We start from the raw sequence: 20,055 nt of genomic DNA on the forward strand, positions 1-20,055 counted from the left end.
AGAAGCTAACGTGAATGGAAGAAATGTGGAGGTAAAAGAGTAGAACAGAACATTTCAAAGGGCAACTCAAGAAGACAAAGTCAAGTATTACAATGAAATGTGCAAAGACCTGGACTTAGAAAACTAAAATGGTAGTTTGTGCTTAGCATTTCTCAAAATGAAAGAACTGAAGAAAGAGTCCAAGCCTTGACTTGAAATATTGAAGGATTCTATAGACAAAATATTAAAAGATGCAGGAAGCATCAAAAGTAGATGGAAGGAATGTCACTGTACCAAAAAGAAATGGTTGATGTTCAACCATTCCAAGAGGTAGCATATGATCAAGAGCCAAAGGAAGAAGTCCAAGCAGCATGGAAGGCAGTGGTGGAAAACAAGGCTTCGGGAACTGACAAAATACAAACTGTCATCTTTCAACAAACTGATATAGCACTGTAAGCACGCACTCATTTAAGCCAAGAAATTTGGAAAGCAGCTACCTTGTCTGTGGATCAAAAAAATCCATATTTGTGCTCACTGAAAGAGGGGTTATTCAGTGTAAAGCAGAAACCATCAAACAATATCATTAATTTCACAGATAAGTAAAATTTTGCTAAAGATGAAAAAAAAAAAAAAAATGGTTGTGATACTACATCAATAAAGAATTGCCAGAAATTTAAGTTGGGTTCAGAAAAGAATGTGGTATTAGTGATATCATTGCTGATGTCCGATGGATTTTGGCTGACAGGCAATACCGGAAAAATATTTACTTGTGCTTTATTGACAATGCAAAGGCTTTTGGTTGTGTAGACCATGATAAACTATGCAACCTTGCAGAGAATGGTATTCCAGAATGCTTAACTGTGCTCATGAGGAACCTGTACATAGACAAAAGAGGCAGTTGTTAGAACAGAACAAGGGCATACAGTATGATTTAAAATTAGGAAAGTTGTGTGTCAGGGGTGTATACTTTCACCATACTCTCTGGTAGTGTAGTGGTTACAAGTCAGACTGCTAATCTCAAGGTCAGCAGCTTGGAACTACCAGCGGTTCCATAGAAGAAAGATGAGGCTTTCTACTCCTGTAAAAATTTCAGCCTTGGAAACTCTATGCAGGGTTGGATCTGACTCCACAGCACATCACCACCACCATTCAATTTATACGCTGAGCAAATAATACAAGGTGCTGGACTATATGAAGAACTTGGTATCAGGATTGGAGGAAGGTTTGTTAACAACCTTCAATATACAGGTGACAAAACCATGCTTGCTATAAGTGAAGAGGACTTAAAATAATTACTATAAAGATCAAAGACTAAAGCCTTCAATATGGATAGCACCTCAATGTAAAGCAAACAAAAATCCTTACAATTGAACCAAGAAATAAATACATCATGATAAATAAACAAAAGATTGAAGCTGTCAAAGGCGTCATTTTGCTTGGATCCACAATCAACACTCATGTAGGCAGCAATCAATAAATCAAATGATATATTTCATTAGACAAATCTGTTGCACAAGACCTATTTAAGTGTTAAAGCTGTCATTTTGAAGACTAAGGTACACCTGATCCAAACCATCATATTTCCAATCACTTCGTATGCATGTGAAAGTTGGACAATGCATGAGAAAGACCATAGAAGAATTCATTCATTTCAATCATGGTGTTGGAAAAGAATATTAAAAGTACCATGGACTGCCAGAAGACCAGGCAAATCTGTATTGGAGGAAGCACAGCTAGAATGTTCTTTAGAAGTCAAGATGGTGAGACTTCGTCTCTCATACTTCTGACATGTTATCAGGAGGGACCAGTCCCTGGGAAAGAACATCATACTTGGTTAAGTGGAGAGTCAGTAAAAGCAGAAGACCCCTAACAAGATGGGTTGACACAGTGGCAGCAGCAATGGGTTTACATGAACGAATTGTGAGAATGACACAGGACTCATGCATAGTTTTGCTATGAATCAGAACTGTCTCAATAGCACCTAACATTCTTCCATAGTAGAATGTCATGCTTTTTTCCCTAGCGTGGCAGCTCTGCTGAAGCTTGTCCACCACAGGTGGATGTTTAAAATATGGTATTTAAAATACCTGTGGCAGGGTATCCAGGATCATAGGAATATGTGAGACAAACGGGTAAGGTGAGTTGTGGTCCTCATTTATAGGAAATACTATTTTGGAATTTTACTGAGGAATTACTGTTGAAAAAGGGGCTGTGGGGAGGAAGTCCTGCCACCTGAAGGTTTAGTAGGATGTCTTTTCTTTGCTGGAGATCTGTTTATCTCCAAAATGAACTGAGACTATTTTGGAGATGTCTTCATGCTACTTGGAAAGTTTTATGAGGAAATGTGTCACGGTGGAAATGAAATTATCATTGCCCTGGGCGTGTTATTTCACAAAGTACTGGAACTTTTCACACTGTGAAGAATAATTTTAAACATTGGTTAGAAACAGGAAACCCCCAAAACTTCAGCTACTTCTGTGCTGTTTTCTAAACACACTTAAAAAAAACAACAACTGTAGCTTCTTTTAAAACTTAAGGATAGACTCATTTATCATTTCAGATTTAATGAGTTTAAGAATTCAAAACTGTACAAACACTAAATTCTCCCCAGATTAATTTATATATTACATGCAATCCTCCTTCTCCCCCCCAAAAAAATTCCAGTATTTTCTTTCATTTTAACTTGGGAAACGCATTCTAAAGCAATTCTGGAAGAAGAAATTTATAAAACTAGTTGAGAAATTTTTGGAAAAGAATAATAATGAGGGAATATTTACATTATGAGAGATCAACAAATATTATAAAGCTATGAGATTTTGAAAGCATGGTGCTGGTATGAGATAGAGACTTAACTTGTGAAGAAAATGGTCAGAAGCCATCACTGACAGCTCTAAATATTTAGTCTTTGGCAAGGATGGCATTTCAGACCAGTGAAAAAAGAACAGATTAATCAAGGATTGGCTCTGTTAGAAATTGGTTAATCATTTGATTTTTTTTAAGCTATTGAAAGAATAAATAATTATAAAATCTAGATAGAAAAAATATTGAAAAGAAAGTAAAAGCAGAAGACCAGGAAAGGATAGATCACTATTTGAATGATATTTCTGATGTTGGGTGTGTGTGTGTGTGGTTAGATGCTGGTATGTGTTCTCTTTGCTAGTCTTCTTATTGTTCTGAGAATGGTATATGACCTAAATATAAACTTGTTATTTGAAATTCTACACTAGATCCTTATCCTGTACCTTAGTATGAAAATTTCCTGCAGCCTCAACTCTTGTCATTTTCACACCCACACACCCACACACACCCTCCCCCATGACTCAGGTATGCAAGATTTTTAGTTTTGAACAAGCAACCATTCCCCTTGCCTCTGTGTCTTGTACATGAAATGACTGTGTCTGAAATACTCTTCCTCTAATACCTAAATAACTCCTGTTCATCCTTTAAGGCTTGACACAAACATCACCCCTGAAGGGAATCCTTACTTTATCATCCCTGGCAAAGTGGGGCTCGGCTCTGTGATGTTACAATATAAGGTATATTTCTGTTGAGCACTTATTCAATTAGGTTAAACTGCTGTCTTTTGAAAGTAATATTTTAATATATGCTACATTTTTCATAGGAAACAAATCAAATAGAAAGTTATAAAGTACACAGAAAAAATTCCCGATTACCCTCCTCAAACTCCCTCCATTTCCACATCATAAAGTTAATCTTTGTTAATGGTTTCTTATAGATCCTTATACAGACTATCTAGCCATATAGATATATGCATCTTGCTGTGATAGTTAAGGTTCTGTGTCAAATCAGCTGCACCACGATTCCCAGTGGTTGGGCACTTGATAGTTAACTATATGATGATTGGCTATAAGCAGCCAATCAATTGAAAGGATGGTTCTTTGGGGGTGTGGCCTGCTCCCAATATAATGGACACACAGGAAAGACTTGTTCTCTTTCCAGCTGGATCTGGACTTGGGAGTCTACCCCTACAATTGTAAATCATTTCATTGATATAAGTTTCTCTTTACACACACATATATATTCACTGGTTTTGTTTCTCTAGAAAACCCAGTCTAAGACATGTGGTACCAAGAAAGTGGAGTTCTAGAGAAGCAAACTCACAAAGATGAGTTTTCTAAATTGGGTCTCAACTTCTGACTAATATTAAAGGCTCTCATAACTTTGCCTTCACTTGTTAAGAAAGTTGTAAGGTGGAGGAACGTTGGACTTCTGTTTCACAGAAGTCGGCTTTGGGCTGATTTTAAGTTTGGTTACCTCCCCATTGTGAAGCCAGTGGAAGTCAGACTCCCACATGGCTTTTGCAGTTGGCATCAGGAGCAGGCTTCATTGTAATGGCTCCAGACTCATGGAAGCATGAGGTTTTGAAAGAGAAAAAACCAAGGGACGTAGGAAGTGAAACTTTTGGGTTTTAAATGACTGGTTTGGATTTTGTTACCTGTAATGGCTGAAAGGCATGTGAGAGATAAACTGCTTCCCCTGAGGGGAGAACAGTTTCTGGAGCTGCCTAAAGCAGATGTCATGCTGGTAAAGTCAGACGACTGATAGGGGGCCAGGGCCTATTGGATCCATCCCGCTTGAGGCCCAAGCCCATATGCATGTGAACGGGGTTAGTCCAAGGGAGAAGAAAGACTTGAATGTGAGTATTTTAAAAAGCTTTATGTGTTTGACTGCCTTTTGGATATTGATTTCTCCTGCCTGCTGTTGTAAAATAGACATACATAAGTGATGAAAATGAATATTGGAAATTATGATTGCAGCGAGCTTGTAAGCCTGCCTTCAGCCTATATACTTGATTGGGCAGTTAAAAATTTTTCAGAAGCTTCAGAGTTGGTACATTTGCATTTGAAAAGACATGTAGACCAACCCAGAACTGCTGAGAGAACAGGAGATTCATGAAGAAAACCCCCTGACTGTTTGGCTTTTTGATTTTCAAGCAAGCTGTTTGCCTTGGAGACATCAAGGCAAGAAAGGTCTGTCCATCACAGAAAACTCCCTTCTAGGACTGAAAGTTAAAGGAAACCTGCAAGCTGTTAAGTATGGTCACTGGTGACCACCTGAGTCTACTTGTTGAGTGTAAGTGGGAGAAATGTAGCAATGAAGAAACCAGATGAATTTGGATGTGTGGCATTGGCACCCCTTGACCTTGAGATGAGAAAGAGAAGATGAAGGGCTGGCTGATCTGAAGTTTAGGGAGTTGTGTGAACACTTCAGCCCACAGGAATTGACCTAGCTCCTGGGGACTAGAGCCGAGAGTAAAGGAGCCTGCTGGTCTGAAGGGCAGGGAGATGTGTGTGAAGAACCAAACTTGTAGTTGGTACCCATTTGACCTAGCTTGGATGGTTAGAGCTGAGTTGACCAGAACTCAACCAGATAAAAACAAAGATGTTTATAATATAAGCAAGTAAAATGGCTACAATCTGATGGACTGAACTTTTGTTTATGGACACGGTTGCTCAAAATTCTAACTGGAATGAAAGATTCTTCAGATTAAGGAATATTGTTGTCTCCTCAGTGTACTGGGTCTAGTTGGTACTGACTTATAGCAACCCTGTGCACAACAGAAGGAAACACTGCCTGATCCTGGGCTAACCTCATAATTGTTGCCACGCTTGAGTCCATTGATGCTGCCACTTTGCCAATCCATCTCGCTGGGGCTCTCTCTTCCTCTTTTTCTCTGACCCTCCACCTTACCAAACATGACTGGTCCCTCATGTTAATATGTCTGAAGTATGAGAGACAAAGTCTGGCCATTCTGGCCTCCAAGGAGCACTTTGATTGTACTTCTTCCAACATAGATCTGTTTGTTTTTGGCAGCCCATGGCACTTTCAATATTCTCCTCCAACACCATAACTCAAGTGCATCAATTCTTCTATGCTCTTCCTTATTCACTGTCAAACTTTTGCATGCATATGAGGTTACTGAATACCATGGCTTGGACCAGGCAGACTTTAGTTCTCAAACTGACATCTTTGCTCTTCATCTGGGTTTATAGGGATATTTAGACGTTGACTATCAAAAATGAGGGGCTAAAAAGGCATGAAGTGGCTGGCTTACAAGCTTTAATGGGTGTGCTTAATCTCAGAATGAGAAGAGTAAGCTAGACTCCCCACTGAATAGTTTTCTCCTTTTCCAGATTGGTCTGGTGAAAGGAGATGATGCTAATATGGTTCTGTGATTCAATTGTGAGTAACTGTTAGCAGGATTAATTGTTATTGTCAAAATTGTAATTGTATATGATGTGCAACTAAAATGGGGAGTACTTAATCTTTCATTTCAGGAACAGACAAATGAGGACCATCAAGAAGGCAGAGCATGAGATCCTACCTAGAAAAGTGGTGACAGCAAAAATCATGGCACGGAGAGACAGAGCAACTGTGGACTCTAAGCCCATGGACTGAGTAAGGCTGTGTGCCTGCGGACAGGAGGCTAGCTTGCAGAATGTGCCCTTTGGACATAAAAATGAATATATATTTTGTTTGTTTGTTTTGTTTTGTCTGTGTGCATCAAATAATTTTACTTTGCTTATTTGTTCATTTGTGAACTATAAGATGTAAATAGGCCAGTGCATTTTAGTTACATCTTGTTAGGCACAAATATGACCTTACAATTTTCTTGATTTAGCAATTATACCTATAGTTTATAGGTTTCACATTGACAAGGAGTGGACTGTAATAATTAAGGTTTTGTGCCAACTTGACTGGGCCGGGATTCCCAGTGGTATGGCAGTTGATAGTTAACTCTATGATGATTGGCTATGAGCAGCTAATTAATTGAAAGGATGTTTCCTTGGGGATGTGGCCTGCTTCTAATATAATGGACACACAGGAAAGACTCGTTGTCTTTCCTGCTCGATCTGGACTTGGAACTCTCCACCTTTACAATTGTGGGCCATTTCCTTGATATAAATTTATATAAATATGTATTTCACTGGTTTCATTTCTCTAGAAAACCCAGCCAAAGATATTTACCATTCTCTTTCTTAGCCTGATGGGATCATAAAGTACATATTGTCTGACCACTTGTTGGTTATATCATTATTATTTTTCACTTATTTGTCTCCTTGAACTGTCACATGGATAGTGCTATGAAAGGTAACCCCAGAATTGTTCAGTGCACAACTTGCATAACTATCCACAGTAGTCCAGCTGTCTCCCTTGCTAGCTTGGGAGCTCCTTAAAGACAAGGACTATATCTATCTTCTTTTTCTGTATTCCTGATGCCTATTATAATTCCTGGGGAGGGCGGTGGCTCCATATGGTAAGCACTGGTTTGAGCCCACCAGCCTGTCCTCAGAAGAAAGATGAAGACTTCTGCTCTTGAAAATATCTAAAAGCTTCGGAAACCCTATACAGGGTCACTATGAGTTGGGAGTCACAACCAACTCAAATGCACTTAGTAACAAATTATAATTCCTGGTTTGTAGCACTTTCTGAATGAAATGATTGAAATCTCATAACTAATACCCTATACTCCTAGGTGTGGCAATGTGGGTTAAAACACTGGGCTGCAATGTTGATTTGAACTGTAAGGTAGACAGTTCCAGCTCACTAGCTGCTCCTAGGAAACATTATACAGGGTCACTATGGGTTGGAACCAACTCAACGACAATAACTCCTTGGGTTACTAACATTCATGGCCACCTAAAATCCTAAGCTCTATAATACTAACATGGCTGTGCATGCATCCAAGCCATCAGACAAGGATGAATAGTAGAAGCTGTCCTCCTTGTGTGATAGTCTTGTGTCTGTGTTAGGTAGAAAGAAGTCTGGGTATCAATTACTCCAACCATTTATGTCTGTGGCCTAATTTCCAAGATGAAGACATTGAAGCTCAGAGAGAGAAAATGACCTTCTTTTGGTCCCAGGATACATTGGTGACAGAGCTGAGAATTCATTCTGGAAGTTTGGACTCCAAAGCACACATTTTGTTTCAGGTTCTATGAAGATGAAAGAGTAGACTGAGAAGAAAATGCTTGAGCAAAACTTTGGGAAACAACTAGAAATATCTTTGGATAATAGAGCATTTTATGACTACATAGTTATACTAGAAAGCTTGCTTTATCATTTAGGATGCTTTGGGCTGCAAGTGAAAAAGAACCTAACCCAAGCCAGGTTAAACAACAGGAACTCCATTGGCTCTCCTAACTGGAAAACCAATCGTGGTCTGGGCTTTGAGCTTTGGGACTCTGGCTCTGTTCTTTGAGATTCCCTTGGCTGTACCCTGCTTTGTGTTAGCTCCATCCCCAAGCTAGCTTTCTTTACAGTAACAAATGACTATTGCCAGCCAGCCTTTATATCTACACCCTGTCAATCCCAGGGGAAAAAGGGTACTCTTCCCCTGCCATCCAGGCAAGTCCTCAAAAGTTTCCTTCATTGGATCAGCTTAGGGGACATGCTGGACCCTAACTGGGGGCTCCCAACAAAACAGATCATGTGGACTAGGTAAAGAGGGGTGTATAAAGTATGAGACGCATGGTACTGATAGAAAAGTTGTTGTTAAGTGCCACCAAATTAGTTTGTACTCATAGCAACCCTGTGTAAGATTTCTGAGGCTGTAAATCTTTGTGGGAGTAGAAAGCCTCATCTTTTTCCCAGGGAGCAACTGCTGGGCTCAAACTGCCAAACTTGTGGCTTATTGTACAGAGCCACCATACTTCTGACAGGAAAGGGGGAGGGTGGAAATTGATGTCATGTAGGCAACCAACAAAGCCCATTTGCAATGCTTCGTTGAGCTGTCATCTTTAACTATTAATGTAGGAAGTCGCCTTCTCCCTCGTAGGCCTCCCAGAAGAACACTCATGCGTTTCTATGAACCAGTCTAATCAGCCCAACTCAGGTGGCACTTTTTTCTCATCCATTCTGTCTCCAGTGGATGTTTGGATGCTGCCATATTGACCAAGCATGGCTGATACTTAGCTCAAACATCATCAACCAGCCCTGTTTCTTCATCTGGTACCTTTCCCCACAAAGGCTGCACTGGAGTCCTGGGATCGGTCTGCCCCAAGGAGGAGAGTGTATTTCTTCTGCAATTTTTCAGAGAGGTCTCAATTCCTTGTCCTCCAGTGTCACAAGAAATTCTCCAGAAAATCGTTCTCTTAATTTTTTTCTTTATGTAATGATTTGAGGAACAGATCTGAGGTCAGGCATCTCATTAGTCAGAGCTGATACTCCTTTCCAATGCCCAAATCATTGGTACCAAGACAAGCCTGGCTGTCTGCATTCATCTTCCTTAGGACAGAGGCCCTTAAGAGGGGAGTCCATGGACTTAAAAGGGAGGAAAGCTGTACCCTTATTTTCACCTTCTAACTGAAATTCAGCATTACCTTAAGTTATGCATGTCAGCAGCAAGCACAGTCCTAAGACCACTACTTGTGACTTTGTTACCAATGGAAATGTCAGGTATTTTCAGATGAGATATAATTATTGCAGATATATGGAAATATTGTTTATGTTCATTGTTACTTCAGAATCACTTATCAAGTGCTATCGAGTTGGTTCATACTTAAAATGAGCCTATATAAGGCTTCCAAGGAGTGACTAGTAAGTTTGAACCACTGACCTTGTGGTTCAAACCAACCTTGCAATTCAGTGTTTATGTTACTGCACCAGTTACTAAAGTCCCCATTTATTTTTGTTAACTGCCACCAACTCAGTTCAAACACAATACACTTGAAACCAAATGTTGCCTGGTACTGTACCATCCACATGGTCAGATGTGGACTTACCCATTATGAGCCATGGCACTCTGGTTGATTTTCAGGCCTTTTTGCCTAGTCCATCTTAGTCTGGAAGCTCCACTGAAACCTGCTCAGCACCATAGCAACATACCAGTCTCCACTGGCAGATGGATAGTGGCCGCACATGAGGTCCATTGCATTGACTGGGAATTGAACCCAGGTCCCCCACATAGAAGGTGAGAATCCTACCATTGAGCCAGCAATGCTTCATAAACTCACCACTGTTTTTGCTGTTGTTAAGTGCTATTGAGTTGATTCCAACTTATAGAGAGATCCTCTATGGGTTTCTGAGGCTGTTGTCTTTTCAGCATCAGAAAGCCTCATCTTTCTCCCACAAACTCACCACTGGATCTATTAATATGTTGACAAGTGTTTTTAAAGTATTTTGATGGATTTTTTTTTTTTTTTAGTAATTCTTTCTATTTTACTCGATACGTTTAAAAATATTATCCTTAGGCTTCATTCAGCAGACTGCCAAAGGGATCCCAGTCCCCATTTATTTTTGTTAACTGCCATAGGGTGAGCTATGTCCCTGGTATCTCAGAATTTGCTTTTCAGTTACCAAGTTTCCTTTCCCTCTACCAATGTTATAATGCCTTCAGTGCCATAGTTTTCCACCACCATCCCTAGTTGCTATCAAGTTGAATCAAACTCATGACACCACCATGTATGAAGGGGCTTCAAAAAAGTTCGTGGGAAAAAAAAGCCATTATCTTTTCATTTCGTTTTTCCATGAACTTGTTGAAGCCTGCTCATATGTCAGGAAAGAACTGTGGCACAAGATTTTCAGTGATTGAGTTTTCAGAAACAGATCACCAGGTCTTTCTTCTGAGATATGTCTGAGTGGACTCAAACCTCCAACCTTTCATTTAGTTGTTAGAATCTGAAACCATTTACACCCCTCAGAGATCCTGCTGTATACATTAATGTCCCTGCTCCCCCATGAGAAAGTAATCCTTTTCATGGTCTCTGCTGCACCTCTTATGAGTCTCAGTCTTAAGGGTTCCTTGTTGCAGAGACAATTTGGTGCATCAGACATAGGAATTCAGGAGGCTCCTGTAAGCACCCTTCTCTTTTCCAACAAAGACTCACAATAAAAAATATTCAAAAGTCCCAAATGCTCCCATTTCTTTGCGGTTGCAAATTTGTTTTGAAAAATGCATTTCTTTACTTTTCAGCAATGTGTCCATTTTCCCTTTCCCTGCACTGTCCTTCTTATCGCCAAAAATAAAGTTTTTTAAAGCCATCTAAATGTGAGTCTCACATTGCTGGTGATCTCATTCCTTAATGCACCAGTATTTCCAGGGCTCCTGTCTTTTGGCTATTGCTCTTGCTTACTGCTCCGTTACAGATTTTCCAGCCAGTTTCTGAAACCTCCCGTGCCTCACTCTGCCTCTCAGCCCCTGTGCTAAAGAGAATTTCAGAGTTTAAATAAGAAAAAAATCACCAAGTCCACATGTCCAAATGCTTATCCCTGACGCCAGCAGCACTTTTGTCTAACAATTCATGCAACGGCCTCCGTTTCGACCTCGAATCATTTATAAAGGCAGGTCTCTCCTGACTATGCCTCTGACAGAGAATAGGCTGCCTGTGTGGGTGGTCTGGGGCTTGGGAGCCGAAACTCTGAAGGAACGGATGACATCATGGATTCACATGGCAAGTTTATGAATCCACAGTTCAACCTCCTGAGCTGGCGTCGAGTGCATTATCTGTGCTGGAGTATTCAGTGCCACAGAGACATGGGACAGGGGTCCTCGGACCTGGTGTTTTTAAACTTGACATTAAAAAAGATGTAAAGGTTTGCATACATTTGTGAAGCTCTGAACTACAAATTCTGGAAGAATAAAGATCACCTCTGAATAATTTTGTAAATTGGCCTGCCAGTCCCTTTGCCATTGGAATCACTAATTTGATTTTTTTTTTTTTTCTTTCTAAAGGCCTCTTACTGGTCTGCGTTCTGGGCTGGCATAAGGGGAACCATATGTGGCTTCCTGCACAAGTCCTGTGGGAGTTTCAACCTGGGGGAACACCTGCCACTCACAAGACAGTGGTCCCAAGTCCCAGCCCAGATCTGCCAAACCAGTTGAAGACTTCTGAGGTTAGCTGCATTCAACAGCATCATTCTCTTTAATGCAAGTCAGCTATGATATGTAGATGCTATTCTCTCTGCATAACTGACTTGTTGGAACAATGTAGTTGTTGTTAAGTGCTGTCAAGCCGATTCTGACCTATAATGACCCTGTACAGAGTTTCCAAGGAGCAACTGGTGAGCTTGAACTGCCGCCCTCAAACGGTTCAAACCAACTTAGCAGTCCAGTGCATTAGCCCACAGTGCCACACAGTTGTTCCACTCCATTGGAACAATACTTATGGAGTAGTACATAGGTAGGTAGTATCACTTAAATAGCCAAGATATTTGTCGTGTTTAGAGACTTCCTCCAGCAATAGTCATTTTTGTTGTTGTGTGCCGTGGAGTTGGTTCTGATTCATAGCAACCCTGTACAGGGTTTCCGAGGCTGTAAATCTTTACAGGAACAGAAAGCCTCATCTTTCTTCTGCAGAATAGCTGGTAGTTTCGAATCGCAGCCTGATTCACAACCACTACGCTACCAGAGCTCCTTAGCAATAGTCATTACTATCCCTAAATTAAATCATTGTGGCTTCTAGCTATAATCATCTCAGAAGATCCTAGCAGTTAAATACTTGGTGGACTGAGTGAATGCTGGATCTGTCTCCTAATAGCTATTTTTGTTGTTATTCTTTAAGAAAATTTATCTGTACCTCTAGAGCAGAAGTAGGTAAGTCTGTACAAACAATATTTTTATGAAATGCATTCTCATACCACTTTCTTTCAATATAGGCTTGTGGTTGCAACATTACTCCTGGAGTTTCAAAATACAGGCACTGTGGATACTTCTGCTACTCTGCTTTGGCCTTCCTCTCTTAGACAAGCTTAAAGACTCATTTCTTCTGACAGCCTTCTTTCCCTCAATCACCATGAGAATGCATCTTGCCACTGTCAGGGTGATCATTAGATAGCTGATCTTCACCCGGATCTTGTTCTTTGCAGCATCAAGCATCTCAAACAAGATAGTCTCTAGGACTTCTTCTACTTGAAATGACCTGACCATATCAGAATTTTCCTCTCCCAATCCATAGGCTTGTGTAATGTCACCTTGTGGTTGTAAGAGTAAGATGGAGGTTTGGGACTTTCCTGTGGTTTGGTGCAAAATCTGTGTATGCTCTTCAAATGAGTGTTTCTGGTAAGCCTCAGAGTTGAAATATCTCTTTCATATAACCTAAAATAATTTCCTACCACCTGGCACAGGGCACAGAAGCTCTCCGTGGCCTCCTACATGGGTTGAGCCCAGTTGTTCTAGAGACTCATCATGACCCCGTATTTTGACTCATCATGACCCCATATTTGGACTCCTCATGACCCCGTATTATGACTCATCATGACCCTGTATGTATCTGAGTAGAACTGTACTCCACAGGGATTTTAATTACTAATTTTTTGGAAATGTGAGGGTCAGTCAAAAAATTTTTGCACTCCAGTTATATTAAAACACTTGCTCATATCCACAGTTGATTACAACATTGAGCGTGCATGTGAAACGATTCTATTAAACAGACCAATGACAGTGGATTATGTAGCAAATCATTTGCAAATCAGCCACAGGTCTGCCTATGAAATAATCCACGACAAACTGGGTTTTGTAAACTTTGTGCAAGATGGGTGTTGAAGCAATTCACGGAAGAGCATTTTTTAAATTTTTAACATTTATTTTAAATACTTCTGTTTGAAGCATTTAAACATCTGCAAATGAAATTTGGACTGATACACTAAGGAAGGTGTAAGTTTCTTTAAAAAAGTTGTTACTGGTGATGAGACATAGATTCATTACTGTGATCCTGAGAGAAAATGGCGGAGTATGAAATGGAAACATCTTCAACTGCTGACCAAGAAAAAGTTTAAAAGTCAACCATCAGCTGGAAAACTGATGCTTACAGTTTTCAGGGATTTTCAAGGGCCAGTGTTAGAACACTATCAGGAAAAAGGTTCAACAGTTAACAATATTCATTACAGAGAGTCTCACTGAAGAGCTGAAATTTGGGATTAAACACAGAGGACTGCTATCCAAGGGTGTTGTGATCTTACATGACAATGCATGTCCACACATCTCTGCCCACATTGTTGACACTCTGCAAAAGCTTTCCTTTTGAGGTGTTAAAGCATCTTCCTTATAGTCTTGATCTTGCTCTATCAGACTTTTATCTGCTGGTCCTCTGTAAGCATCTCTTTGAGGGGGAAGTTTAACCTCTGATGAAGAAGTGAAGACAGTGGTTCATTCATGACTTGCAGCTCAGCCTAAAACATCTCTTAATAAGGGAATATGAAAGATGAGATTTTCTGTTCCTTCAGAAAGTTGGCAGATGAACAAAATGTATAGAAAAGCAAGGAAATTATGTCAAAAAAGGATCTATTTTTCTAAAAGTTGATTTAAATAAATTTTACCGCCAGAGTGTGGATAACTTTTGACTCACCCTTGTAGATCACCAGACCTTTCTTTTGAGGCACCTTTGGGTAAACTGGAAGCCCTATTCTTTTGTTCAGTAATTGTTGTTTTTAACTACCATTGGGTCAGTTCCAAATTATAGTGACCCCATATAAGATTTCTGAGACTATAAGTTTTTTCGGGAGCAGAAAGTCTCATCTTTCTCCTTTGGGCATCTAGTGGACTCAAAGCACTGATCTTGTGGTTCACAGTCCAGTGCTTACCCTACAAAGCCACTGTGCTTCCAAACTGTTTAATAGTTGTGTTGTTGTTAAGCGCCGACAAGTCAGTTCTGACTCATAGTGACCCTGTATAGGGTTTCCAAGGAGCACCTGGTGAATTTGAACTGCTAACATAGCAGTTATTATGTGATTATCCTATAGAACCACACCAGTGATTATCCTACAGCACCACACCAGGACTCCGCTTAGGATCATGTGAAATATAGATTAGCTATTATTACTACTATTGCTATTGTTTTCCTTCTTTGTGGTTCATCTTATTTGAAGGCTTCCCCAAACCATTTCTGTACAGCCATCTTTCCCTCACTCAAAGTGCCTTGTCTTGATGAAGAACACATGAGCTTTGAATGCAAAAGTCAAAACTCACATCACTCTCAACTGATACTGGCACTGTTCCCACATTCAAAGTAGCAGGGAACCGTTGTAATGTCTTTAGGAGATTTGTTGTTGATAAGTGCCATTGAATCAGTTCTGACTCATAACCTGTGGGTAGCAGTCCTGTGTTGATCCTATAACACCACATCGGGACTTGCAAGGAGATTGAAGCAGAAAAAATGTCATCAGTAAAAGGAATCCTAGAGTCTCTTTGGTTGCAGTTTTTCTCTCTCCACCAGCTGCATGGAGTTGATTCCTACTCATAACAACCCTGTGGGACACAGAACTGCTCCTTAGAGTTTCTGAGACTAAATTTTGACTAGAGCAGACAGCCTCATCTTTCTTTTGTGAAGCAGCTGTTGAGTTTGAACCACTGACCTTGTGGCTAGCATCCAAACATTTAATTCACTACACCACCAGGAATCCCGGTTTTTCCCCTTTGTTATTGTTGTTGTTAAGTGTTGTCGAGTTGATTCTGACCCATAGCGACCCTATATAGGGTTTCCAAGGAGCAGCTGGTGAGCTTGAACCACCAACCTTGCAGTTCAAATGACTTTGCAGTCTGACACATTAGCCCACAGCGCCACACCAGGACTCCGCTTTTTCCCTTAGTGGTCCTTAAAGTTGCATTTTAATGAAGCCTTGGTGATTTCATTTAGCTTTGTCTCATTTTTGTTATTAAGTTTTGTGGTGGTAAATACTATTTTCCAAAATTACTTTCCCATTTTAGTTACTTTAATGTTAACAATTCAGTGACATTTGCATTCACAATGTTGTGTATCCATTACCACTATCTATTTATTTCCAAAACTTTTTCTTCCAAACATAAATTCAGTACCCATTCAATAACAAATTGCCAGCCTCGTCCGCTCTTCCAACCTCTACTAAGTCAAAGAAAGTGCATTTTTTAGCAGAGATAAGTTTCCTAAATACAAAGAGACACAGTACAATGATAAGGCTAAGTAAATTAAAAACAAAACTCACTTTTGAACCAGTATAAAAGAATGTGTCAGAGTTTAGCCATGAGATTTAAATTTACTGGCAATTGGTCAATTGCAGTAGCATTAACCTGGTAAATTGCAGTTATTAGAATAGTAGTTATTCTAATACCCCATTACATAATTAAACAGGAATTAAAATAAGTAAAATGTCATGTGTTGTGTTGTACAAATCCTCATGCCTCCTTCTTCAGGTGCTCAGAAGTTGGGCCTTAAGAAATAGGAGACAGGAGGAGAACAGGGCTCTGTTATATTTTAACTCAGTGTTGTTCAAATTTGAAAGGTTCTCAAGCCTCTCTACAAATCAGAATCAACTCCAGAGCTTACAGAATTTACAAGAGCCTGAGGGCCCCATCCCTAAATAATCTTAACCTAATTGGTCGAAAAGTGGCCTAGACTTTATCAACTAAAACCCATTAAGTGGAGTCAATTCCAACTCACAGCAACCATTTTGTTAAGTGCTGCTGTAGTGACAGTTGTGACTCATAGTGACCCTGTATAGGGTTTCCGAGAAGCTGCTGGTGAACTTGAACACTGACCTTGCACTTCAAACCGACCTTGCAGTCCAGTTCATTAACCTGCAGCCACCACACCAAGGCTCCAACCTAGACATTGATATTATTTAAAGCCCCCTTGATGTTTCTAATGTGCTTTTAGGGTTGAGAGTCACTGATTTAGAGAGAACATATAACTTTTGGTTATCTTTTCTTTTGGATTTTAACAAACTAATAGGTTCTTATTTCCTCATCAGACAGAACAAAATAACCAGTGCAATGCTTTTATACTGTGGATACCACAGAACCCCTGAGTGATGCAAACAGTTAATGTTCTTAACTGCTAACTGAAAGGTTGGAGGTTTGAATTCACTCAGAAGTGCCTTGAATGAAAGAGCTGGTAATCTACTTCCAAAAAACCAGCCATTGAAAACCCTAAGGAACATAGGTCTACTCTGACACACATGGAGTCACCATGAGCTGTAGTTAATTTCATGGCAACTGGTAGATGGCTTAATTGGGACAGGCTTGGATTTACATGTGTAAATCCAAGAAACACATGCCACACCATTAGTCCATGTTGGATAACAGAGGTGCCTGGAGGAAAGGGGAAGAGCCTGAGAAAATCCATGGTCAGGGGTAGAGGAAGCAGCACAGGTACATGAGGGTGGCTGCCACATCTTACAGACAGGTGAGGGACCTCAGCCCATGGGACTCCTTCTCCAGGTCAGGAGGGAGGCAGTAATCATGTTCTGGGCCATTCTGTTTATGCTTTCTATTTTATTTTATTGAAAGATAAAATAAACACTGAATCACTGGCTACAAGGTTGGCAGTTCAAACTCACCAGCCACTCCTTGGAAAGGTCAATATGAGTTGGAATTTAATAGCAACAAGAACAAGAGGTGTCATATTTTATATTCCACTTGGAAAAACATTTCCCACTATTAAACTATGACATAGTTTCACTTAGATTTATTTTAGGGTTAAGATAAAAGGACTTAAATCACTTAGATGTTCTTTTAAATTTATTAAAAGATATCATGATCTTATACTGTTCTTGTGCTTACGTAAAAAGTAAAACAGAAACAAATTAATTAAGGAAGTCATCAACTTTCACATACAGATCCATGTACCATCAGTTAACAGTATTTACCTTTATTCACTTTAACTCTTACATTCCTACTACTACCTCCCCTACCTTCATCTTGCCTATGCTAACCTTCCTCTTGTATATTGCCTGCCCTGTCACCCATGTCAATATGTGTTTACCCTCTAGCACATGAATAACTCTCCCTCCAATCTCCCTCCCATAACCATCATAGATTGCTTCTTGTATTAAGAAAACCTTTTCTTTACTTTCAACAACATTGGTCTCAGCAATATATGTCTTTTTGTGATTGACTAATTTCACTTAGCATATTGTCCTCCAGCTCTTGTAGTGTTTATCAGGATCACTGTTATTCTCCAACACTGCATAGTATTCCATTGTGTATATATACACCAAAGTTTGTTTCACCATTCTTCTGTTGATGAATATCCACACTTTTTAAAACAGAACTATCTTTGAATCAAGAGTGCTGGTGGTACCGTGCTTTGTAGTGGATGCTCTTGTGTCTTCTCCAGGACTTTCTTTCAAGCCTCTGAAAGCCACTCAACAAGACTTGATGATGATGTGCCCTCATCTCCAGAAGGTATCCAGACTATGATTAAGACTCCCATTTCGTCCTATAATGACTCTTAAATGTTTGATTAACTAGAAGACCAGGCTCAGGCCATACTACCAGGAGTAACCACCACATTTGCAAGAACAATGTATGGCAGCAATGGCATGACTGACATCACTCCTACTTCCTAGACTCTGGCGATTATGAGGTATCACCAGCTGCAACATGCATCCTGAGTTTAGAGATATTTAAATGTAAATGAAACACACATCTTAAAATGGAGAAAATATGGTAGTAATTGTTGTTAGGTGCTGTCGCATCAGTTTCAACACATAGCAACTCTATGCACAACAGAATGAAACGCTGCCTGGCCTCGTGCCAATTTCCCAGTTGTTATGACTGAGCCTGTTGCTTATGGCACGGTGTCAATCCAACTCATTGAGGGGGCTTCCTCTTTTTCACTTACCCTCTATTTTACAAAGCATGATGTTCTTGTGCAGGGTCTGGTCTCTCCTGATAACATGTCCGACGATGTCTCAAAGATGAGAGACAAAATTTCACCATCCTGGCTTCTAAGGAGCATTCTGGCTCTACATCTTTCAAGACAGACTTGTTTTTTCTTTTGGAAGTCTATGGTACCTTTAATATTCTTCTCCAACACCATAATCCAAATGTATCAATTCTTCTACAGTCTTCCTTATTCATTGTCCAACTTTCACACGCTTATGAAATGACTGAAAATAACACGGCTTGGATTAGGTGCAACTTTGTCTTCAAACTGATATGGTGGCACTTTAGCATTTTAAAGAGCTCTTTGGCAACAGATTTCTTGGCTGCTTCTATGAGTGTTGATTGTGGATTCAACCAAAATGAAATCTTTGACAATGTCAATCTTTCCCCCATTTATCATGATATTATTTATTCATTGGTCAAGTTGTAAGGATTTTTTTTTTTCACATTAAGGTTTAATCCATATTGAAAGCTGTAGTCTTTGATCTTCATCACTAAGTGTTTCAAGTCCTTTTTACTACCAGCAAGCAAGGTTGAATCACCTGCATATCACAGGTTGCTAATGAATCTTTCTCCAATCTTGATGCCATATTCTTCTTCATATAATCCTGCTTTTTATTTGCTCAGCAAACAGATTGAATAAATATGGCCAACGGATACAACCATGGCACATAGATTTCTTGTGCCAAGTGTATCCACTTGTTCTATTTGAATGACTGCCTCTTTTTCTATGTACAATTTCCTCATGAGCACAATGAAATGTTCTGGAATACCTATTCTTCACAATCTTATCCATGGTTTGTCATGATCTACACATTCAAAAGCCTTTGCATAGTCAATAAAGTATAAAAAACATCGTTCTAGTATTCTCTGCTTTTGACCAAGATCCACCTGACATCAGCAATGATACCCCTTGTTTCCTGTCTGCTTCTGATTCTAACTTGAATTTATGGCCACTCCCTGTTGATGTGCTACTGCAATTGCTTTTAAATTATCTTCAGCAAAATTTTACTTGCATGAGATATTAAGGCTATTCTCCAAAGATTTCTGCATTCTGTTGGGTCACCTCTCTTTGGGGCATAAATATGGATCTCTTCCAATCTGTTGGCCAGGTAGATGTCTTCCAAATTTCTTGACATAGATGGGTGAGTGCCTCCAGTACTGCATCAGTATTAACTGTGTGTTGTTAAGTGCCATTGAGTTGATTCTGACCCATAGCGACCCTGTATAGGGTTTCCAAGGAGCAGCTGGTGAGCTTGAACCACCGACCTTGCAGCTCAAACGACTTTGCAATCTGATGCATTAGCTGACAGCACCACACCAGGACTCCACAGTATTAATATCTACCATTAATTAAATGCCTACTGTGGGTCAGGCTATAGAGCTAGTGGCATGGTGGATTAGGCACTAGACTGATAACTGCAAAGTCAGTGGTCCTGTAAGGCCCAATTTCCCTATAGTAACTAGTTTTTAAG

The sequence above is a fragment of the Chrysochloris asiatica genome, unplaced genomic scaffold, assembly GCF_000296735.1.
Source record: "Chrysochloris asiatica unplaced genomic scaffold, ChrAsi1.0 scaffold00107, whole genome shotgun sequence".
NCBI classification, from domain to species: Eukaryota; Metazoa; Chordata; class Mammalia; order Afrosoricida; family Chrysochloridae; genus Chrysochloris; species Chrysochloris asiatica.